Raw genomic sequence first — 21716 nt, forward strand, 5'->3', positions numbered from 1 at the left:
TGACAGGCTGTGTTGACAGCCTCAGCCCAAAACCTTTTAGACAGGTTTTTTGCACTTATCATCACCCTAGCCATTTCCTGGATGGTTCTGTTTTTTCTTTCAGCAATACCATTTTGCTGAGGAGTTTTTGGAGCAGAAAATTCATGCTTTATACCCTTTTTATTACAAAAAGCAAGAAATAAAGCATTCTCAAATTCTTTTCCATGATCAGATCTTATTCTACGAACAGAAGCTTGAAATTGAGTTCTAACAAACCTGTACAAATTTTTGAAAACTTCAAAAGTGTCTGATTTTTCTCTTAAAAAATACACCCAAGTATATCTTGAAAAATCATCAACACATACAAAGACATATTTTTTACCACCTAGACTTTCTACCTCTATAGGACCCATAAGATCCATATGTACAAGTTCAAAACAGATAGTGGTACCAACGCGTTGTAACACTTTGTATGGCACTCTAGTTTGCTTTCCCTTCTGGCACATTCCGTATATAGGAATGTCCTTGATCTTGAGATCTGGAATTCCTTTTATGGCATTGTACTTGTTGAGCAACTTCAGATTTTTGAAGTTTGTGTGCCCTAGATTCTGGTGCCACAGCTCTACTTCACTTACTCTTGAGCTCTTGCATGAGATGGTATCACCTGTTTGATAACAATTATCCATTGACATGGAACCTGTCAGTACACAATGATTTTGATTATCAAACACAGAACAACAGTATTTATCAAATTGAACACGTAGATCATCATCACACAATTGACTAATACTGATGAGATTTGACCCCAATCCTTCAACATGTAAGACATTTGAAAGTTTTGGAAGTCCCTCAATGCTGAGTGTTCCACGTCCAACCACTTTGCCTTAAGCTCCTCCTCCATAGGTTACACGTCCTCCATTGAGTGTATGGTAGTTTGATAGAAATTCTTTTGTTCCAGTCATGTGCCTAGAGCATCCACTATCAAAGTACCATGAACCTGAAATGTTAGCATTTAAAGAAGTGTATACTGCTTTGCACATAAGTTTACCTTTGGGCCGGGAGTCCATATTCTCCACTCCTTTTTGGTAAATTCTACCTTTTTCTTTGAGGTGTTGCCTGGAGTGATGTGACTCATTCTGTACAACATTTTATCACTACTGTGTTTTTCACAAAATGGACGAATATGTCCTGGTGAGAAACAGTAATGACAAATGTATTCCTTTATTCTGGACTCTGGAGTGGTGACTGTGGAATTCCTGCATTCTTTTCCATTTGAACCCTTCTCTTTTACAAAGACAATTTCTTTCTTCTTTACTGGCTTGTGTTTCTTCACTTGTTTGTTGAACCCTAGACCTTCATTCTTGTTGTACTTCTCCAATGACACAATCTCTTCGAGTTTAGTTGTGCCGGTATTCATCATCTTGATTGCTAGAGTTGCTTCTTTGAGTTCATCTTTCACCTTTGCCAGTTCAAGATCCTTCTTGGTGATACCAACCTCCAAATGTGTGATTGTTTCTTTAAGGGAAGAATTTTCCTTGTTGGCTGCATCTAGAGCTTGAGTCTTCTTCTCCAAGTCACTGAACAATCTCTTACACATTTCTTCCTCATCTCTAACTGCTTCTTTGTTGGATTCTACTGCATTCAAAGAAATAGAGTTTAAACATGTATAATGATTATCATCTAACTCAGAAATTTCTGTTACTGAAAGTGTTTCAGAAAGTGTTGCAGCATCTGGAGAAACCCCTTGTGATTCTGTTTCAGAAGCACTTTCAGTGATATATCTGATAGAAAGAGATTGTTTAGTAGATTGATGCTCCTCTATCTGTTCAGGTTGCTCTTCCTCCTCATCACTGACAGCACAAATCAAACTCATTCCTCTTCTTCTCAAGCTATTTGCACATTCATTAGCATAATGTCCAAATCCTGAACAGGCCCTGCATTTAATATGATCCAAGTTAGGTGGTTCAGAATTTGAACGAATAAATGAAGAATTTTTTAAAGTGTTTTGAGAAGATGTTTGAGGAAATGTTCTCTGTGGAATAGATCTGTTCCGGGGCTGAGTTTGTCGATTTTGTGGAGAGCCATCTGGAAATAATTGTCTGGGCTTGATTCCACTTCGCCTGTATGCCCTATTGAATTTCTGAATTTGGAATGCAACATTGTTGAGACATTCCTCTGCATCATCATCATATTCCGGAGCAACATCTTCCTTCTCTAATTCTGCCTGGAGTGCATTTGAGATAGCCTTTCCTTTCTCCTTTCTTTGATCTTCAAAGTTCATCTCTCTAGACTTTAGACTACCAATTAAGTCGTCCAGCCGTAGAGATGATGTGTCTTTGGCCTCCTCAATAGCAGTAACCGTCATGCTGAATCTTTTTGGGAGAGTTCTCAATACCTTATTCACCAGTGTCTCGTTGCTTAAAGGACCACCTAAGGATTGAAATTCATTAGCTAAATCAATCAATTTCTCATTGTATTGAGAAATTGTTTCGGTTTCTTTCATCCTCAATCTCTCAAATTTGGAAGAGAGTAATCTGAGCTTGGTTCTCCTGACACTGTCTGATCCTTCACAATGTAGCTGAAGAACCTCCCATGCATCCTTTGCAGAAGTGCACACTGAAATCTATTTAAACATTGTTAAATCTACTGAATTGAAGATTGCATTTAACGCCTTTGAGTTTTGATTGGCATTTGATAGATCATCTGCTGTCCACCGTAATTCTGGTGTTGGAGAAACATCCCCATCCTCATCTGTCATCGTTGGTGGCTTCCATCCAGTAAGGATAGATCTCCAGGCTCTCTCATCAATGGCTTTGATGTACGCCCTCATCTTGACTTTCCAGTAGGTGTAGTTTGTGCCATCAAGTACAGGAGGTCGCATAGAAGCAGTCATCTGAGTATCCATCACGAATTCGTTTCTGAAAAAAAAGGAACAAACACTTAGTATACGTCAAGTGTTGGCTCTTGATGCCAATTGAAATAATTTATGGTCCCGAATTCGTTTAATACAGAGGTGTTGTCTTATGTGTTATGACACTTGAACAAACATGCAGCGGAAATATAAAGACAAAAGAACAATACTCAGAATTAAAAATGTTCACAAGTAAAGACTTGTGAACTTGCCCTTTACAGGACGAAAAAAATATATTAAAATCAGTATTCCAAGAATACAAACAGAAGAGGTGCGAAAACTTCTTCCTTATGAATGAATCATTCTCATGATCATTCTTACAATCAAATCTAGATACTAAAAGAAAAATATTAAAAATTCTAGATTTCAAAGATGTACTCGTGAGGAGTACGTAAAGAACTTATGAATGAATCACTATCTTGATCATTCTTACAACCAAGTCTAGAAACATATATACTAAACAATCTAGACTACAAAGAATGTACTTATGAGAAGTACGTAAAGAATGTACTCACGAAGAGTACAAACAACCGATTCTAAAACCTAACTAAAACACTCGTGTATTCTCTTCAGCCCTCGGTTTTTATTTCATAGAATCGATCAACTTTCTTGAGTCTTGAAGTCGGTATTTATAGACATTCCAAGCTTCCACTCCTCAGCCCATGATCTGCAAGAAAACCAACCACAAGAGCACTCAAGAAAATGGGTTAGTGGGTTAGTTTAAGGAGTTAGAATAATATTCACAATTAAACCCACTTAAGCACTACTTAGCCCACTAAGCACTATACTTAACCCACTAAGCACTACTTATTCCATAACTAAAATTTAGTTAGAAAATAAGAAAGTTAAAACACAATGTGGAAATAATCCACGTGTTTCAATGTCAACTACTAGCTCATAATCTCACTCCAGCAAGACCTGATCGAAACATGTCAAGCCCATCAAAAATAGCTTTAGACTCTGCAAAAATGAGAGATCCCTTCCCATAAAAGTAAGAAAAACCTCGAAGCAATTTCCCGTCAAATGTCCGAATAAGACCACCTCCTGAACATAAATCACCCTTCCGTGAGCCATCAACGTTCACTTTAATGCCGTGCAAGATAGGAGGGATCCATCGAATCCAGCAACCTACTCCTTGAGACGTAAATTAAGATAATGCTGGATGATTACTTAATCCCACAGCTTCAAGGGAGTTTTAACCACCATTGGTTTGTTATACGTTTTTTGTGATTTTGCTCGACTAGTCAAATATTAGTGAATTCTAATTTAGATGAACTATTTCAATATTATTTATGAATTAACATCTTCATTTGTATATATTTGAGTTCCAATAATTTATTTTATAAAAATATGACCGTTTCAGTTTTTTTTGATAAAAATGTGAGCTAATATACATTTTTTTTATTATTTTGTTCGATTAGTCAAAACTTAGTGTAGCCAAATTTAGATGAACTATTTCTTGAATATTTATGAATTAATATGTTCATTTCTATATAGTTGATGGTAAAAAAAACTCTTAAAAGAATATAGTTGTTAAAACATTTATTAGCAAAAAAAAGGTGAACTATTATAGTATACGATTTTTTTGTGATTTTGTTCGTCAAGTAAAAAAATAGTGCATCCAAATTTAGATGAACTATTTCAATATTATTGATGAATTAACATCTTTATTGGTGTATATTTCAATGCTAAAAATTATTTAAAAAAGAAATATGACAATTTCAGCTATTTTTCGTGAAAAAACTGAGCTATAGTATACGAGTTTTTGTGCAATAATTAGTATCACAAAAAAATAAAAACATTAGCATCAAATATCAAGGCTTGTGCAGTGAAATGTTGTATTGGAGCATCTACTTGTATGTATTTGCTCATAAAAATAAGTATATGGGCATCAAACTACCCAATCACTTAATAATAATACATTAATTTATCTTGAGTTCAAAGTCCAAAACTAAACAAGGATTTCTTTACCAACGCTGACACTAAGAAAAGCTTGCAGAAGAGATTGCAGGTAATTTTTACCCAATAGTAGATACTAACCTACAAACCCCTCCCACATGTAATAGTATTAAAATAGGGGCTCTTTAATATAACCGCTCAATACTTCTTTTAATTGGGAAAGGCTCAAACTATTTTGTACCATTTGAGAGAAATCCTTTCTTAATTTTAGCCCATTTTTCCAATTATGCTGATGTCACCTCATCAACACTATCACCAATTATGCACATCAACATTTTTTTACCTTTTTTTTCTCTATCAAATATATTAATCGACTATGAAATATAAGCATAGTCGATTAAGAATCTGACTATTAAAAATATCACAACTACAAAATAATACAAAATCAACTATATTTTACAAAAACAAAAAATATACAAATATTATAATTGATTTATACAATTGGAACCAATAAAAAAAATCAGAAAAAAAAATGGAGTTGGTTAACCTAAATCGACTACTAGAGCATAGTCGATTAACTTAATCAACTATTAAAAACATATATAGTCGATTAAAGTTACAGCCTGCGCGAATTTCTCTACTCGCGCCGTTATCCGTTTGATCCACCAAAAATCCTAAATCTACCTCTACATCGTCACCACACCGCCGCCACACCACACTTTGTCAACCATAGTGGGAGTTCGATCTCCCAGTTTCAAAAAATGGAATCCTCCATGAACGACTTTACTGAAGAACTCCATTAAAATATAACAAGCAGAAAAGAGAAAAAAAAAACACAGAGAAGAAAGAAGATGAAGAATCTGGAAATTCATACTTTGTTCCCAACAAACTATAATGTTGTCAAAATCAACAGAAAATTCTGACAAATCTATTCACACTCATGACATATTTGCAGAAATTAATCCCAAAAAAAATTGGGTGTTGTTTTTTTCTCTCTTAATTTCTTACGCGGTTTATTGTAAGAAAAAAATAAAAATAAAAATAAAAGATATTAATGTGTATACGGCTTCAACCCTGTTGATGATATGAGTGATGACATTTTCCATTTGTACAAAGAAGAGAGAGAGAGAGAGAGATGAGGAAAATGAGAGAGAAAGAGTGTGTGTCTGCGTGAAAAGAAGGAAGAGGATGAAAAAGGATGAGAGAGAAAGAGGAAGAAGAGGATGAAAAAGAAGAGAGAGTGTGTGTCTACGATGAAATGAAGGAAGATGATGAAAAAGGTTGAGAGAGAAAGAAGAAAAGGATGAGAAAAGGAGGAGAGAGAAAGAAAAAGTGTACGTAGAGAAGAAGATGAGGAAAAAGTAGGAGAGAGTGTATTGAACAATTAATTATAGTTTTGGAATTATGAAACTATGAAAAAAATGTATGTAGAGAAGAAAAAGAAGAAGAAAAAGTAGGAGAGAGAGTGTATTGGACAATTAATTATAGTTTTGGAATTATGAAATTATGATTTGAGTGGAATATTAGATAAAAGAGTTTCTATAGTTATTTTTTGGGAGGGGGTGTTTCATTAATTACATTTTCTAAATGTGGGGGTTCTTGCTAATTTTCCCATCAAAATAATATCCTCGATTCTTTTCCCAAAGACCATCTTAATCATGACCATAAGAAACCTAAATAAAATTGTGGAACTCTACCTTCAACAAAAAATAATTCAAAACATAAAACTTTCTTAAACATAGTTATATCTCCATCACGTATATATTCTAATAACATAATAAAAGTTTAATAATAATAAGATCATAATACATAAAAAAAAAAAAAAAAAAAAAAATTAAAAAGGCAAATTTTTTGAATTTACATTTATTCTTGAACATTCCAGGCATAGATCATTAGTTCAGTAAACATAAATAAAATAAAACATAAACTCAAATTTTTTTTATTAACATCCCAACTTTTATTTTGACTTATAAAATAAATAAATAAAATAAAATAAAAAAACACCGAGATACCCCAAGTCATATTGATATCGCACCATGGCACCGAGGTCAGTCATTTGTGTTACCTAGGCTAGGCTGCATACTGGAACAAGATTCCAAAGAGCGTGAACAATTTCATTGTCCAAATGCCAATACGCGCCCCTTTCCTAGACATTCTGCCTTTGTAGACGCTTTCAGACTCCAAAAATAATCAACGGATAATGAAAACCTAAACAGATGCAAAAGTTCATATGAAATAAAGAACAAGCACCTGCAAACATGTAATCTTTACAAGCTGAGGAATCAAGTGAAAAAAAAAAATGAGGCACAAAGCACGTTCTTAGGTTACACATAATCCCAGGTGAAAGCTCCGTATGTCATCAAATATATCAAATTCAGGGAAGAGTTGTAGCTCCTTAAGTAACATTGAAAAATGATAACAAACATTTTCAATCAAAAGCATCAAAAGTAAAGGTATAACCAATTCATACCTTGATGTATTCGTACAACGATGAATCATAAGCGATGGTAAGCTGTTGGAGCAACGATACCAGTTGAGATGAAGTAGTTGCAGAGGGATTGGATTGCCACAGAATTCAGAAGGGACAGAACATGCAACCAACTTAGACAGTAAAAACTGAACATTGTAGAAAATTATATAATTTTGTCCTAAAGAATCAAATAAGCACTCTTGTAGTCTCTACTGACGGATTAAACAATGTGGATATAATGAAACAACATTGTGGAAACCAATAAATTCAGAAGTTAACTGCTCAACAAAAAAGGGAAAAGATGTTAGAGAAGTCAACTGGCAAAATCACATAGAAAGGTAAAATTAGGACAAATAGGGCTGAGGGCCCCAGTAAACAATGGTTCGAGGTTAGCTTCTTAATTATATGCCCATCTCACTTCTTAATTATATGCCAACTGCAGTAGATTTGTTATCAGTTATCACATATTATATGGATTCATCTACAAGCAGAAAAACTCAAAACATAAAATATATATAAGTAACAGTCCGTCCATGAACACTTCTCAAAAAGCTTCAAATAACACCAAATTGAGAAGACGGAATTGGAGGGTCCGGGACACTGGAAGCTAAAGATAATGTATGATTAACAATGGAAACCTGCATACAACGGGTGAAACTACGAAAATCCAAATAAAGTCATTACAATTAGATGCTACCATACTTTAATGAAAATACAATTACTTGGACGTACAAACTATCCTATTACATTATCAATGTAAAATATTAGCATAGGAGAGCTTTGACGTAAAATTGTCGATCTTACCATACGCTTCCTGATAAGCCCATCTCTTTCATGCTCAGATAATTCAGCAATCTGTAGAATATAAGTCCCAAGCACCCTAGATCCCTGGTCGTACCCAATTTTCTTGCTGCAGTGTAAATCCATACAGATAGAAAAGATGTACACAAAGTGATATAAAATCGGCACAAGGCTGGCAAGCAACCTGGAATGGCAGAGAGAGATCATAAGAAAAAGTAGTCATTTGTAGAAATGTTCAATGCAAATAGAGAATTTAGAATACCTTTAACATATTTACATATATTATTAATGAAACCTACATGATATGCTAATTCCATTTTCCTCATGAATCCAAACCATAAATCAACCAACATACTTCTATCTTTTAGCATATTACTCAAAATACGGATGCCTAATTCAATTTTGTGGTTAGACATTACTTTCAATATATGTAGTTTGAAGAAATAACTCACAGAATTTTGTTATACATATATGCTTAGTTTTTTAGCTGAAACAAGAAAAATGAAGATAAACGTCGACATTACATTGAAAATTGTCGACTATGCAAAAATAAAGGTAGACAAGTCATAGGTGAGCACTCGAGTTTAAAAGCAATTCAAAAAAATCCCAGAAGCAGTGGAGTATGATTCAGAGGCTTCTACCTTAGCAACCCACTCTATGTCAGAAGTCTCCTCCTTCGAGATCAGTGCGGCAGCCACCGGCAAAAATAATGGATGAAGTTTATGGGTTCCGCATTCAAGACGTAAAGGTCTCTTGTTTGTAAATTCAATTAATTGTAAAGTTGTTGAAAGCCTTAAACGCCATAAACGCATGACAGCTTCAACTAGATAATATAGCACATATTACCTCAATAACCGCAACTAAGCTTACACCACAAGCAACCCAACAAGGATCAGTTTCTCACCTTTGTCCTGTTTGCATAGCGTAATTCCGTCGATATACTATCAAGCATTACACAGACCAGTTCCCTGAATAAGGATCAAGAACTCAGAAAACAAGGTAGTGGTTCTTATATGGATTTAAAGTTTTTTCCTTCTAATCTTGTAAATTGTTACCTTTAACAGGGATCAATTGCAGCAACAATACACGTGCATAAGAGTTTTGCGAGGTGTAAATTTTTGTAATTTTATTTCCTCCTACTTGACAACAAATAAGAGCAACTGCATATATCTAAGCAAATCACGAACCTAAAAACATCACTAGTGAAATAATGTTAAGGAATTAGTCAGTTACTTTAGCATAATGAAATTGAAGTGGCCAGTGCCACAAGGTTTAGCAATTTCCAGTATCATATTCCTCGTGGCACAAAATAGTTGAAATTAGCAAAAAAAACAAGAGTATTGAATGTCTATCATAAACTCATGTTCTGTCATAAACTATTAGTCTATTACTATTGCAGGAAATATTTGCAATTCAATATTTTCTAAGACAGTAAAAAGTACATCTAAAGTTCAAAACAATTGAAATTCTTATTTCATTTAATTGTATGGTAAATATGATGTATAAATTTAAAATTAACTAATAGATATAGTCTTATCAAAAACTTAAAACTCTCTAAGAGTGTTTGAGTGATTATGCACGAGGGACTACAGTCGAGCGGATCTTTAAAGTGTATGTAATTAGACCGTCTATGACACTGCATACTTGTGGCCCAAATATATTAAGTATAAAATGACCAAAAAAGGCAAATATTGATGGGAGTGGGACATATAAGAACCTGCAGCTCTATTTTCTCGCTCTGCCGAACAAGATGCATGCGAGTTACAATAGCAGTTTGGTTTCCATTTACTGGGCTAGGCTGAAGACCAGCAGCTAAAACTTCTTCTGCTCTAACAACTGTTTTCCTTGAGGAAACAACCAACTTCACGCCAAAATTTGAACTAAAACAAATAGATTCCTTAATATAATGTGGCTTTAAGATGCGAAAAGACATAAAAGAAAAAAAAAATGGAAGAAAGAGAAATAGAACCAAGTAATAGTCTTAAGCTTCATATGGACTTTTGGAGTTCCGTTCTTCTACTATTGGCAGGTTAAATACATTCTTCGATACGTGCTCCAAAATAGATTAATACCGAAATTTTGAATTATTAATGATAGCTGTATCCAAGCCTTGGATCCTTTTTCTACGTGTCCAAGTATTCTAGATTTTATAGGAAAAAATCTGACACCGAGATATACGCGCCCGTATTCGACAGTTGTACCCGAGTCTGAGGAACATAGCACAACAGTAAACTTGAATTTAGATTGCTTTGGAAAAAATAATTCTAGTTCCTACTGGCTATATTTTCCTTCACAAATGATAATAGCAGAACATTTAGAACTATCAGATTGCATTATCGATCTTATTCGTCTTCGAGCACACATCACGAGTAAGGAGAGTAGTTACTAGTGATCCCAAGAATATCTGCATCTCTAGATGATAGATACTACGGTTCTCTTGGAAGGGCGGAAATCTCATACTAAAGAACAGAAAGAACCGCAACATGGATATCAAACAACCTACTATACATCTTGGAATAGCTCAAAATGACATCCCATGTCTGGAACAGGACACCAATCCTACGCTCTAGGAATAACCTTACTCGATAATCAGGATCTTGGAGCAGCATAATCAGCTTTTTAATCATCAACTGGTTAAAGGGACAGCAAATGTAGCATGCAGCAATTGGAATTTTAGACCAGTAAGTAAAATCAACAAACAAGGAAATAAAGTGAAAAGATAAATAAGAAGTGTTCGAAATTTTCATGAATACAAATCATTGATTACCTGAGCAATTTGAGGTCTGAGTGATACAAAATTGCATATGCAGTCAACAAGTTTGGTGCGATCAAGCCAATCTAAGAAACTATTCTCAAATACTTTATTCACCAAATCTCCAAGAGAAACCAAGGACTGCAAACAGATTGAGAAACTTAGTTGAGCGGTTTTATATCAAGAAATAAATATAGAGCTACAATAGAACCATATTTGCTTTTGATCTCGTTTTTTAACGGTCAAAATTTAAAACCAAAATTTTTCAACACTGTTAGATATGGTCTGAATGCTACATTAAATTATGCCATCCCCTTTATTTCAAATTCTTCTCTCAAAATACCTTTTCCTCTTACTACTTTCTCACATGATTTGAACATTCGGATAAGATTTCACTGTGAGAATTGGTACATCGTTCATCAAAAATTTATGTGTTCATGTGGCTTAGATATCCGACTTTTAATAAGTCCACTTTGCTAGCAATATATAATCTTACATGTTGGTTTTTGCCTAACAGATATTTCAACATATACTCAGTGACTTGGGAAAATGTGTGATTATAAAACGTATAGGGGTATATTTATGATAATAAATTATATATTTATAAATTATATTCTTCTATGTATTTCAAGATGTTGAATGTTATACTCAAGACATAAGAAATCCCCACCAAAAAAAAAGCAGATGAGATCAGAACTCTCTTTGAAGGGAGAAGATTTGTGTGCCATTGAATAAATCTGTCAAGATCGAAGGAAGTTGATTTGTGGTGCAGTCAAAGAAAGAAGGATCTCGATCCTAAAAGCCTAGTGGTTAGAGTTGGTCAGGTGAGAGGTCTGTTCAGATAGAGAGATTATGGTTATCAAGCGTTTCATTCCTGGGGATTTTGAAATACATTTCCAACTTTTCTTTAATCACAGAAAAAGGCCTAGAAACATTTCTTTATTCGTATAAATGGCCTAGAAACGTTTCAATCCCTTGTCCTTACGTTCGCATTTACGAAATGAATGCAGGAACTCTTTTTCATTGCCATTTCCATGCTATCTAGCTGAACACTATAGGATGGACGAGATGCACATATGTCATATCACATCTTGAATATTAAAAAGTTTTGACATATTTAAAGATGCAACCAACTGAAGTACCTCTTCCGACACTGATTCCTTTGAAGAATAAGCAACATTGCCGTGCTTTTCAGGTCCGTGTAAGTGTAGAAGACTTCCAATCAAACTACAAATGCCACCCAATCTATGTGAAATCTTAAATTTAAGACTCTCCACGTGTTTATAACATCTGAAATGGATGTAATCGCAGACGAGAAAATTGACTAAAATCACCTGATCTTCAAAACAAAATTAAACCGCAGAACAAATATGATTTATAGAAATACATAAGAAACCAAGAATAGAAGCATACCAAATCTGATAGCCTTCTGCAGGAAGACCAGTGAGGATGCTGACAGAGAATGAATCGGAACTTTACGAAACCTGCTCTACCATGAAATTATAAATGAGAGTTATCGCACAACTTTTGAAATAAAAAAACTCGGTGAGGATGTACCTTTGGATAATCCTCTTTCTCCGTAAGGTGAAACAAGATTTCCCAGGTAACAGATGGCAAAATTGAGAAAAAGCTTTATATGATTAATAGGAAATCCAGTTTTTTATTTACTAACGAATTGGAAACTCTAGAGATCTGATCACCATCAACATTTGAAGTATCTATATCACTAGAACCATTTAGAGCTTGATATGTTGTCACCCTGAACATCCTTCATACAGTTTTGCCAGGCTTTTCAAAAGTCTCTCAGCAGATTGAACTATCCAAAGATATAAAGCAGCACTGGCATCATTTTTCTCTTTCCATTTGCTAAGGAAAGGTGAGCTAACAAAGCTTTTACAAGCTTTTACAACTAGACATGATATCACTGTAAGTTTTATGAATTGAGGAAATGGCATGATCCAGCAATTCCAAAATGGATTCGCCCAAACTTAAAAAGAAAGGGGAGATCTCTTCTCTGATCCTGATTATGGTGCAAAAAAAACATGTCAAGCACAACGGGAACACAAATGACAGAAACAAAAATGCATTAGATCACTTATGACAGAAAGACTTCAATTAAAAAACTATAAGGAAAAAAAAATTGAAAAGAAAAGAAAAGAGGTAAAAAGCTGAAACTGGTCTTAAATGTTGGAACAAGGTGCTGATACAATGTACAATGATATTATGTTACATTTGACCTCAATATTTAACAGATAAGGTTGTACTAGAAGTGCATTAGCTGTGAGTCGCAACAAAGAGAACGAAATCAGAAACTTGATGAAACAAAGAACCAATCTTCTAATCGAATGATTTAGAAAATAAAAAATGCAAGTGCAAAATTTGAACAAAATGCCGTGTTAACTAAAGTAGCTTTGGAGTAAGGCACACACAACTCAGTTCAACATGCTTTAAAAAGACATGAAGGAATCAAATCTTAACAAGTATTGCTTAACAAGAGAAAGGGAAAGAATGATCAGATGAATGGCTAAATGACTGACCTTGTTGAGTATGAATAGTTCATGAAATTAGATAAGAGAGCACATATGTTGATGAGTTCACAGAGGGCATATGCAGCTGCTGGCACCACAATAACCAATCGCTCATTCAATGATGAGCATTCCTACAGGAAATGAGTCAATCTCAAATTTTGAACTCACATTATATGAAAAGTATGATATAATCATTTTAAGTATCCCCAGTATTTGGAGGATATAGTGCTAAACCTAAAGCTATTCAAAATATCTTATAAGATTTTTAATAGCCTATAAGCTCTTAAAAGCATTCGGTACATTTTTCAAAAAATCCCATTTTTTTTCAAAAATAAGTTGTTAGAGAGCGTATAAAGTTGTTTTAAAGAAAGTACTTACCCACCACCCACCCCACCTCTTTTTCATGTAAGATCTTATTTGCTCTATTACTTCAACATCCAAAGTACGAAAATTACATCACACATTTGATTATATTCCACAAATAAACTCCACATACCTATTTTTTTTCCAAACTGTGTATTCTCATAATGAACTTTAAAAGTATAAGGTGAGATATTTATAAGAGACGTCATAATGATTATTAAATAAATTGTTCTATATTTATATTATACATGTACACTGAAATAATCAAATATTCTTATTGTATCAATAACAAATTATATTTGTTGAGCAAAAATAAGACTTGTTACTTGTTAAATATTAATTTATTAAGAGAGTTAAAGTTTTTATAAATTATGTATGTAGAATGTTCTATAACAGTTAAATTTAGCTGGAAAATAATCAAATATATATTTTTATTTATTTAATAATTACATAATATTTTTGTTTTATATGAAGCTAAGGTCATTTGTAATATTTAAAAGAATATTTTAGGACAAACTATATCAGCACAAAAAAAACAAATAATAGTGTCATGTAAAAAGAACTTACTCCCTTCGTGCTAATCTTAGTTGTTTAGTTAATACTTACTGTTTGACTAAAGAGAATCAATTCTGTAGCTCAATCAGTGCACACTGATAGACTAAGCGCTGTAAAATTACGTCAAGCTAAACAGTTGTATATAAAGTTTCACACATTTATTTCTCTTAAGTCCAGTTACAGAAAAAACAAATTTGCAGTTGAAACAAGTTGTCTACCATCTTAGTTTCATGTTCACATAAACAAAGTTTGTTTGCAATCTAACAATAGTGCAACAATTTGCCCATATTCAAGTTTGTTCTGACTAATCCATAATAATGTATCCAGTATATTAGCTTTGCAAACACAACTGAACTTCAATAAAGATTTTGCAACACAGCCAATTCACTTACTTTTCAAGGTGTACATAAACACAATACACAACCTAAAAGTCTCAACCTAGATTTCACAAAGGAGGACAGAAATGGAGGTCTTACTTGTGAAGCTCTCCGGGAAAAAAGTAGCACTGTAGCAAGAGATGAAGCATAAAACAGATCTGAAATGTATGTTCACAATAAACAGTCATTCTTCTTCATAAAAACAGCTAAATATATCATAGACTTGGTCAAAACTGCGCATGGAAAAGATTAGCTAAATATTCACTAAGATCCCCAAGTACATACTTTCCTTTTCAAGGTCAACCATACTTTCTTTTTCAAGTTTTGTGAAGACACGAGATGTTACAAGTAGAGGACAACAACTCTTTTAAAACAACTAGATTTATGTTTTATGCAAAAGATGATCTCAACAAATGAAACGTAAATAGGGTACCAGACCTCTAAGGGGTTCAATTTTGCAGTGGATTTGAAGAAATGACCCGTCAACTGAAAAAACATAACAAAAGCAAAAGATATAAAATGACAATTTAAGCTTGCAGATCATAAATCCCTTGAATAAGCACAAATAAAGTAAATGACACAGGATCACAAATTGTTCTTAAAGATAAAATTCGTGTAATTAATAATTAGGCAGATTGAATTGCTGCAGATAACTACCAAAATGAAATAAAAACGATAAATTAGAGATAAGTAGACGAATATGAATTGGAATACACAGATTACAGGGTATCCTAATTCCCACTCGGTAACATAACATAAAAATCTAATCCGAAGCACAAATGTTCTCACGCATATTAGAGACATTAGATTACAACTTACAAAATGATTTAAAAGAGGAACTGAAAACTCTTCATCGCATGAAAATAATCGGCCGGACGGATATTCAGAATCCAAGAGCTTACCAAGATTTATCTCAGAAGTGATATTTCCGACAGCATGAAGAAGCCCAATGGTCCCACAGGCATTTCCCACAGTTTGCTTAATGTAAACTTCACTGCTTAGGTAGACGATCATTAGTTCATCAATCAAAAATTCAAGTACTAAACTGAAACAGAACATAAACTTAATTAAAAGTTCGAGTAGAAGAAATAAATGAATTCAAGTTTGTATCAATATAAAGCAAGATAGAATCCAACCTAATAACAATTACAAGCCATATTACATTATTATATTCAGCAAACGTTGGACGAACGTTTTCAAAATCATATGAAAAAACATGATCTATTTGAAGAGAAAAACTTACGACTGATGTGAGATTAACGAACAAAGGCAAACTACGCATGAGACAACCCCATATTACATGCCAACCTTTCTCAACCTGCGAAGCATGTAAAGGATCAAATCAGACAATTCAATATAGGATAAAACAAATTCAGAAAATACCAAAAGCTATTGGAGAAGCGCATAGAAAATGTCAATCACTCAAAGCATTAACATTGCAACTCACTTTTTTAGTTTTTTTTACTTTGAGCTAAACAATATCCAGGATATATAATGCCAGAACATAACCAGCTTCAGTGCTTTTTGCATGAAAATATGTTATTCGACAGAAAGTTACTTATTTCTTTTTCATTATGTCTGACTCTAGTCTCTGTCAAACATTGCGCCTGTGAAAAGCTAGGAATTCATGTATCCTTTTTTGTGAATACGACTGGTCCATTGACCCAGTAGGATGAGGAACTGACCAGCATTTCGCAAGCAACGAAAATTGGATATAGTATGGAACTTATAAAAATTATTCTGTTTAAGCAAAAGAAATGATGCCAAGTGTTGCCTCCTCCGCAATTTCCTTCTTTAAGATTCACATTTTTTTAAGCAAAATTAATGATTGCCAGAGTTGGTGTCTCCTCTTTTTCCTTCCCCTCTACCCTCTCTTCTAAATACTCTCATCACGTATAAATTATATACCACTTTTTTTGTCAGAAAAAAGTTCACTGATGAAGAGGGGGCAAAAAAATATTGTTGGAGGTTAAAATGTCATCGGTACATTATGAGCATCAAATCTCCACAACGCTGTAAAGCCTTTAATTACTAAAAATAAACAAGAATGATGTACAAATGTGCATATCCTTCGAGCAATATAAAGTGTAGCAAGTAATCCATCTTAAGAAGCATATAACTTTCAACGGAGCATATCCATCTCATCCATGAAGCGTAAGAGGTAATTAACTCAAGATCCAAAGAACAGGAAGTATTGAATCATTTTATTTCAACAAATCATGTAGTATACCTCATTCTTGGGGAAAGATGACTTTCATGAGGATTCCGCACCTGGAGCATCAAAAAGCAGCATGGAAGAAAGTTTTAGCAGACTCCTTCAAACACAATTAATTGGTATAAGAAGTCAAAACAACGGATGCACAAAAACCACCAAGGCCTTCATGTATCAAAAAAATGAACTTGAACAAAAATATGAGAAAGATATGTGAATATGTTCGCAAAATGGGTTTGAGAGAAACAGTCACAAAACATATCGGACCAAATACTTTCCTGGCCAAGTAGAATGGAGTAGCGATAATATGTAAACCGGAGAGAAGTAGCTTACCTCAAAGTCCACGAAAGATCATAAGAATGTACCCAAATTCACATTGTTAATCCCAACAAAACAGTAAGTCCCAACAAAAATTATACATGGATACAAGATGTTATGTCACAGGTAAGAACATAAAGCTTTCTTAAAAAAATAAGCTTGAGCCAACAAACTGGCAAATCGACCAGCGGAACTTTGACATCCGCAGTATTGAGGCAGAGGGAGAAGAGATTGACAGAAAATAATGAGCATAACAGCTGTCAATCAAGCATAATAAGTTGGATTGAATAGTGAGAGACTTTTACCTCAAATTCAATAAAGATTACCTTTCAAAGTTTGTAGAAACACTTTCAAACCAATATATAAAGATGTCTTTCTTCATGAGAGTAACACAAGTAGAATAATTACGAATTAGACAGAAAAATGAAGCATGCCTGTAGCAAAGGTAAAATGCAATTTATCACAAAATTCACATACATAATAAGCGACTAGCTCCACACACGTAAAGAAAATGGGTGTTCTTTCTTTCATAAATCAATAAGTGTTATCCTTGTTTTCTTGTTTGTTTGTATCCGTCTCTTATTCATTTTCTGATTTAATTATGTAATAAAAAAAAATTAACATATCCTATGCAAAGTCTAGTGCCATTGAACTCGATATAAAGGCATGCATACACATTCAGGTATTACATTATATAAAGGTGTTTGGGATTCATCGATAACAGCTTCAATATATTATTCCTGCACATAAATATCGGAAATGATACTTCTATATAGACCTACCATGACCATTTCCCCTCCATGAGCCTCTCTTTTATCTGGACCACAACATGCTCCTGTCTGGCTCGTTTTTCCGTGCTTGCTATTTTCGATGTTTTTTTGCATTCCTGGAAAGTGAAAAAAAACATCAGTTGGATAAATTAATCAAGAACATCTGCAGTCCCTTTTGCTCGTAGTTGTTCAGGAAATGGGGAAACTTCCATTTTTCAAATTGTAAATGTAATTTTAGTTAATAGATCTAAACTAATTTCAATTTTCAGGACTTCAACTATGACTAAGAATTAGATTTAGACACAAACCAAAAACAAGCTGATTGAAATTATAAAAAAAAAAAAAATTATATCTCAGTGCACTCAACAAAGTATACAAGTGTTACATCATGTTTGAAGGGCACTGAGCAACATACATGTCTTAACTATAGTGTTAGAAAATCTACTCTGAAAAACAGAAGAAATTAAGTTTCTGCAAAAGACAAGGGCTGCAAGCTCCATCACACTCTGTTGTGAGCTATTTAAGAATCCACACATTTCATCCCTGGTTGAGTCACTCCTGAATGCAATATCAACACACATCAGAACAAAGGAAATCATTTCAAACACTAAAAGATGAAACATGAACAGTTTCTATATTTCACATAGCCAACAAGTGCATCCAGAAATTATTCAAGTAAAACAGTACCATCAACCAACCCTCTTGTTAGACTTAGTTGCAACTTCACATAGCCAACAAGTGCATCCTACTAAATGAGTAAAATTAGGAGAGAACGACCAAATGCTGAATTTGAATCATACAACATAATTAATTGCAGTAGAGTGAGAGACCTGTAGACTTCGATCATAAGTTGCATACCAGCAGCGGAACACAAATTGATGTACTCCTTCATGAATTTCCAAGGCTTTGCAGCGCAAATTCGGTGCATGAGCTCTCTCAACTGCAAAGCACTACAAATAAACAAATGAAAACAATAAAGCGAGGATCAAAAAATCCAATGAAACCCTTAATCATTTCGTCTCGAAGCTCATCAGGAATATCTCCGGGAGGGTTTTCAAGAAGTGACTGCAGAGACAGGGTGAAGCGGAAAACCTCCTCTTTGGGGTTTCAATGTTTTCCATGTATAGAAGTACAGGATCTGTCTATACCATATTGAAGGAAATTTATGATTTTTTCGTAAGCACGTCATACTCCAAAGTGATAATCGTAAACAGGAGATCAGGAAAGATGAGTGTACTCACTAGAATAAACACGTTTGCGCATGTGGAATCTATAATCTGCTACTGCCAAAAGATGTCGTAGGATATACCATACTCATATTGAAAACTTGTAACATCCTTGAGGACATCCTATACATGATTGAAAAGTGCTCTAAGAGAGGCGAACTTTTGCCTGCAAAAAATAAAGGAAATGACACGTCACCAGCTTATCAACATTTACTGTGCTCCTTCAAGTATAAGTGTCAAATTTAGCTATGCGATGCAACGTCACTTAATCAATTAATTTCCGAACTGCAGTGAGCTTACCCATAAACAATCATCCAATGTCAAAAAATAGTAAGCCTTTTATTTAATGAAATTCAGCCAACTACATAATATAATCTACTTGTTTATCTATACCAGAGCTTCACACACTAACCAGAGGATCTATCATTCTCAGCTCGTTGCACCACAATCCGAAGTGTCTTCGCAAGATTTAACTTCAGTAATCGCTTCTTGCTAGACAAGATCTCCAGTGATAAACACAGTATTAAAGTTTTCACAAGAAAAGGTCAGGTTTCAGCTGCATGAAAACTGGTGATTGCATCTCAAATAATATCTCAATAACCAACAACTTAGATGTCAGTTGCAAAATGCACTTACAGTGATGAATATCATCAGGTTTAAGCATTGAGGTTTTCTCAGACAAAAATCTACTAAATCCGATCGAGGTCTCGCCTTCTAGCCATGTATTCAACAATTTAATTCCTTCCTGAAATAACGTTCAAGAGAGGAAATATCAGATAATGCTACAAATGGAGTCGAAATTAATTCTAGGATCAAAATACTTGCATATTTAAATTATAAATTAAGTACATGTTTGGCAAATAAAGGTTATGATAACTGTGGTAGAGTTTCTTTCATTATAGTGTTGGAAGTACGAAACCATCCGATTCCAGATGAAATTGAACAACTAAAACAACTTTAGTGCTTGATCTCCAGATTCATTTCAGATAAAGAAAAATGATGATAACTAATAAATATGCCATCAAGGATTTCGAAAAAATTAAGATTTCAGTCACTCGGTAACTGACAAACATAAATACCATTATCAAGTTTCAGTTTCACATATTCCTACAAAAATGTAATGTAGTGAGCTGAAGCGCTGCCATTTCCAACAGTATCAGCATACTACAGATGTAGTGTGTGTGTGTGTGTGTGAAACAAAAAGTCCTTAAACCCCAAAAACTTAGCAAATATCAAATGAAAATGCCAGTGATTAAACATTCTAAAAAATCCATAGCCATCGGATATTGTTCACCCGAAATTAAAGAAGATGAAAAATCTGCAGCCAATAAATATTTGGACTAATTGACAGTATTTTAATTCACCAGAAAGAAATGAGCAAATTTTTTGAAGTTAACCTCGTAGCCATTTTTGCAATATCAGTGTCTCTTCCTCCGCGTGGATGAAGCGATTATGGTTTCACTGTGAATCAAAATGCGGTAATTGCGGGGAGGGGGAGGGGGAGGGTTTTCTTGGAATTGGCGGGAATCTCGATTGATGGATAGTGAGAGTTCAGCAGCGTACGTTCTCGAGACCAGGGGTTTTACACTTGTTCTTCTTTTTCTTTTTTTTTCTTTTTCTTCATCTTTTTTTTTTTTTTTTTTTTTTGGCTGGGTTGACATTCGACACCGTAAGGCCTCGTTTGCTTACTTATCCTCGATTATATTGGATTGGGTGAGATCGAATTAATATTCTACTAAGAGCAACTCCAATGTTAAATATTAAAATTGAATTATCAAATATTTATTTGATATTTGAGATAATATTTTAATATTGATTAAAATTCATTTACTCCAACCATTGTTATCAAATTAATTAAATTGAAAGTTTATAGATGATTTTATTTGTAATTGTCACATGTCCACTTTAATTGGATATTTAGATAGTTACACTTTTGATAACTCAATTTCCAGTGTTTTTACATCACAAAAGTTGAATCATCAAAATAGAACCCTTTAGAGCAACTCCAATGGAGGCACTAAATGAAGTATCAAACTAAAAAACTACCACTTTAATGCTTTAAAATTAAAAAATCATTCTTCAATTGAGGCATTAAAGGGAGAACTATTTTGATACTCAACTACCCCGAGATACAAGAATACTCCCTGAAAAATAAGGTATCAAAAATATAACCACCCAATTAACCTATCACTATTTGACACGTGGCATTTAAAAATATAATTATTCATATACTTAAAATTTGATAATCTATTTGATACTTGTGGTTGGAGTAAATTTTTTTTCAAAAAGTATCAAAGTGTTATATCAAATATCAAATAAATATTTAATGTTTCATTTTGATATCTCCCCATTGGAGTTGCTCCAATGGAGAAACTAAATGAAGTATAAAACTAAAAAACCACCACTTTGAGATTCCAAAATTAAAAATTCTTCCTCCAATTGAGGCATTAAAGTGACATTTATTTTGATACTCAAACCCCCGAGGTGCAAAAATGCTCCCTGGAAAATGAAGTATCAAAAATATAACCACTCCATTAACCTATCATTGTTTGACA

The 21716-nt window shown here is 33.8% G+C and overlaps 3 long non-coding RNA genes across 3 annotated transcripts; all 3 read right to left on the minus strand.

Moving 5' to 3' along the window:
• Positions 1-6744: 6744 nt before the first annotated feature.
• Positions 6745-9577, minus strand: LOC148772860 (uncharacterized). The gene is made up of 3 exons (XR_016031908.1): positions 9116-9577; positions 8702-9028; positions 6745-8244 (listed from the first exon to the last, which is right to left on the minus strand). It is a non-coding gene; the product is annotated as an uncharacterized LOC148772860 (long non-coding RNA).
• Positions 9578-11755: 2178 nt separating this feature from the next.
• On the minus strand, positions 11756-15997 carry LOC148772861 (uncharacterized). The gene is made up of 8 exons (XR_016031904.1): positions 15879-15997; positions 15538-15629; positions 15074-15121; positions 14735-14793; positions 13350-13471; positions 12370-12832; positions 12226-12296; positions 11756-12102 (listed from the first exon to the last, which is right to left on the minus strand). It is a non-coding gene; the product is annotated as an uncharacterized LOC148772861 (long non-coding RNA).
• Positions 15998-16870: 873 nt separating this feature from the next.
• Positions 16871-20809, minus strand: LOC148772862 (uncharacterized). The gene is made up of 8 exons (XR_016031906.1): positions 20559-20809; positions 19798-19906; positions 19574-19717; positions 19177-19327; positions 18766-19077; positions 18623-18680; positions 18351-18493; positions 16871-18051 (listed from the first exon to the last, which is right to left on the minus strand). It is a non-coding gene; the product is annotated as an uncharacterized LOC148772862 (long non-coding RNA).
• Positions 20810-21716: the final 907 nt, after the last annotated feature.

Source organism: Erythranthe guttata, chromosome 1 (genome assembly GCF_056151865.1).
Source record: "Erythranthe guttata isolate IM_541 chromosome 1, IM_541, whole genome shotgun sequence".
Lineage (NCBI taxonomy): Eukaryota > Viridiplantae > Streptophyta > Magnoliopsida > Lamiales > Phrymaceae > Erythranthe > Erythranthe guttata.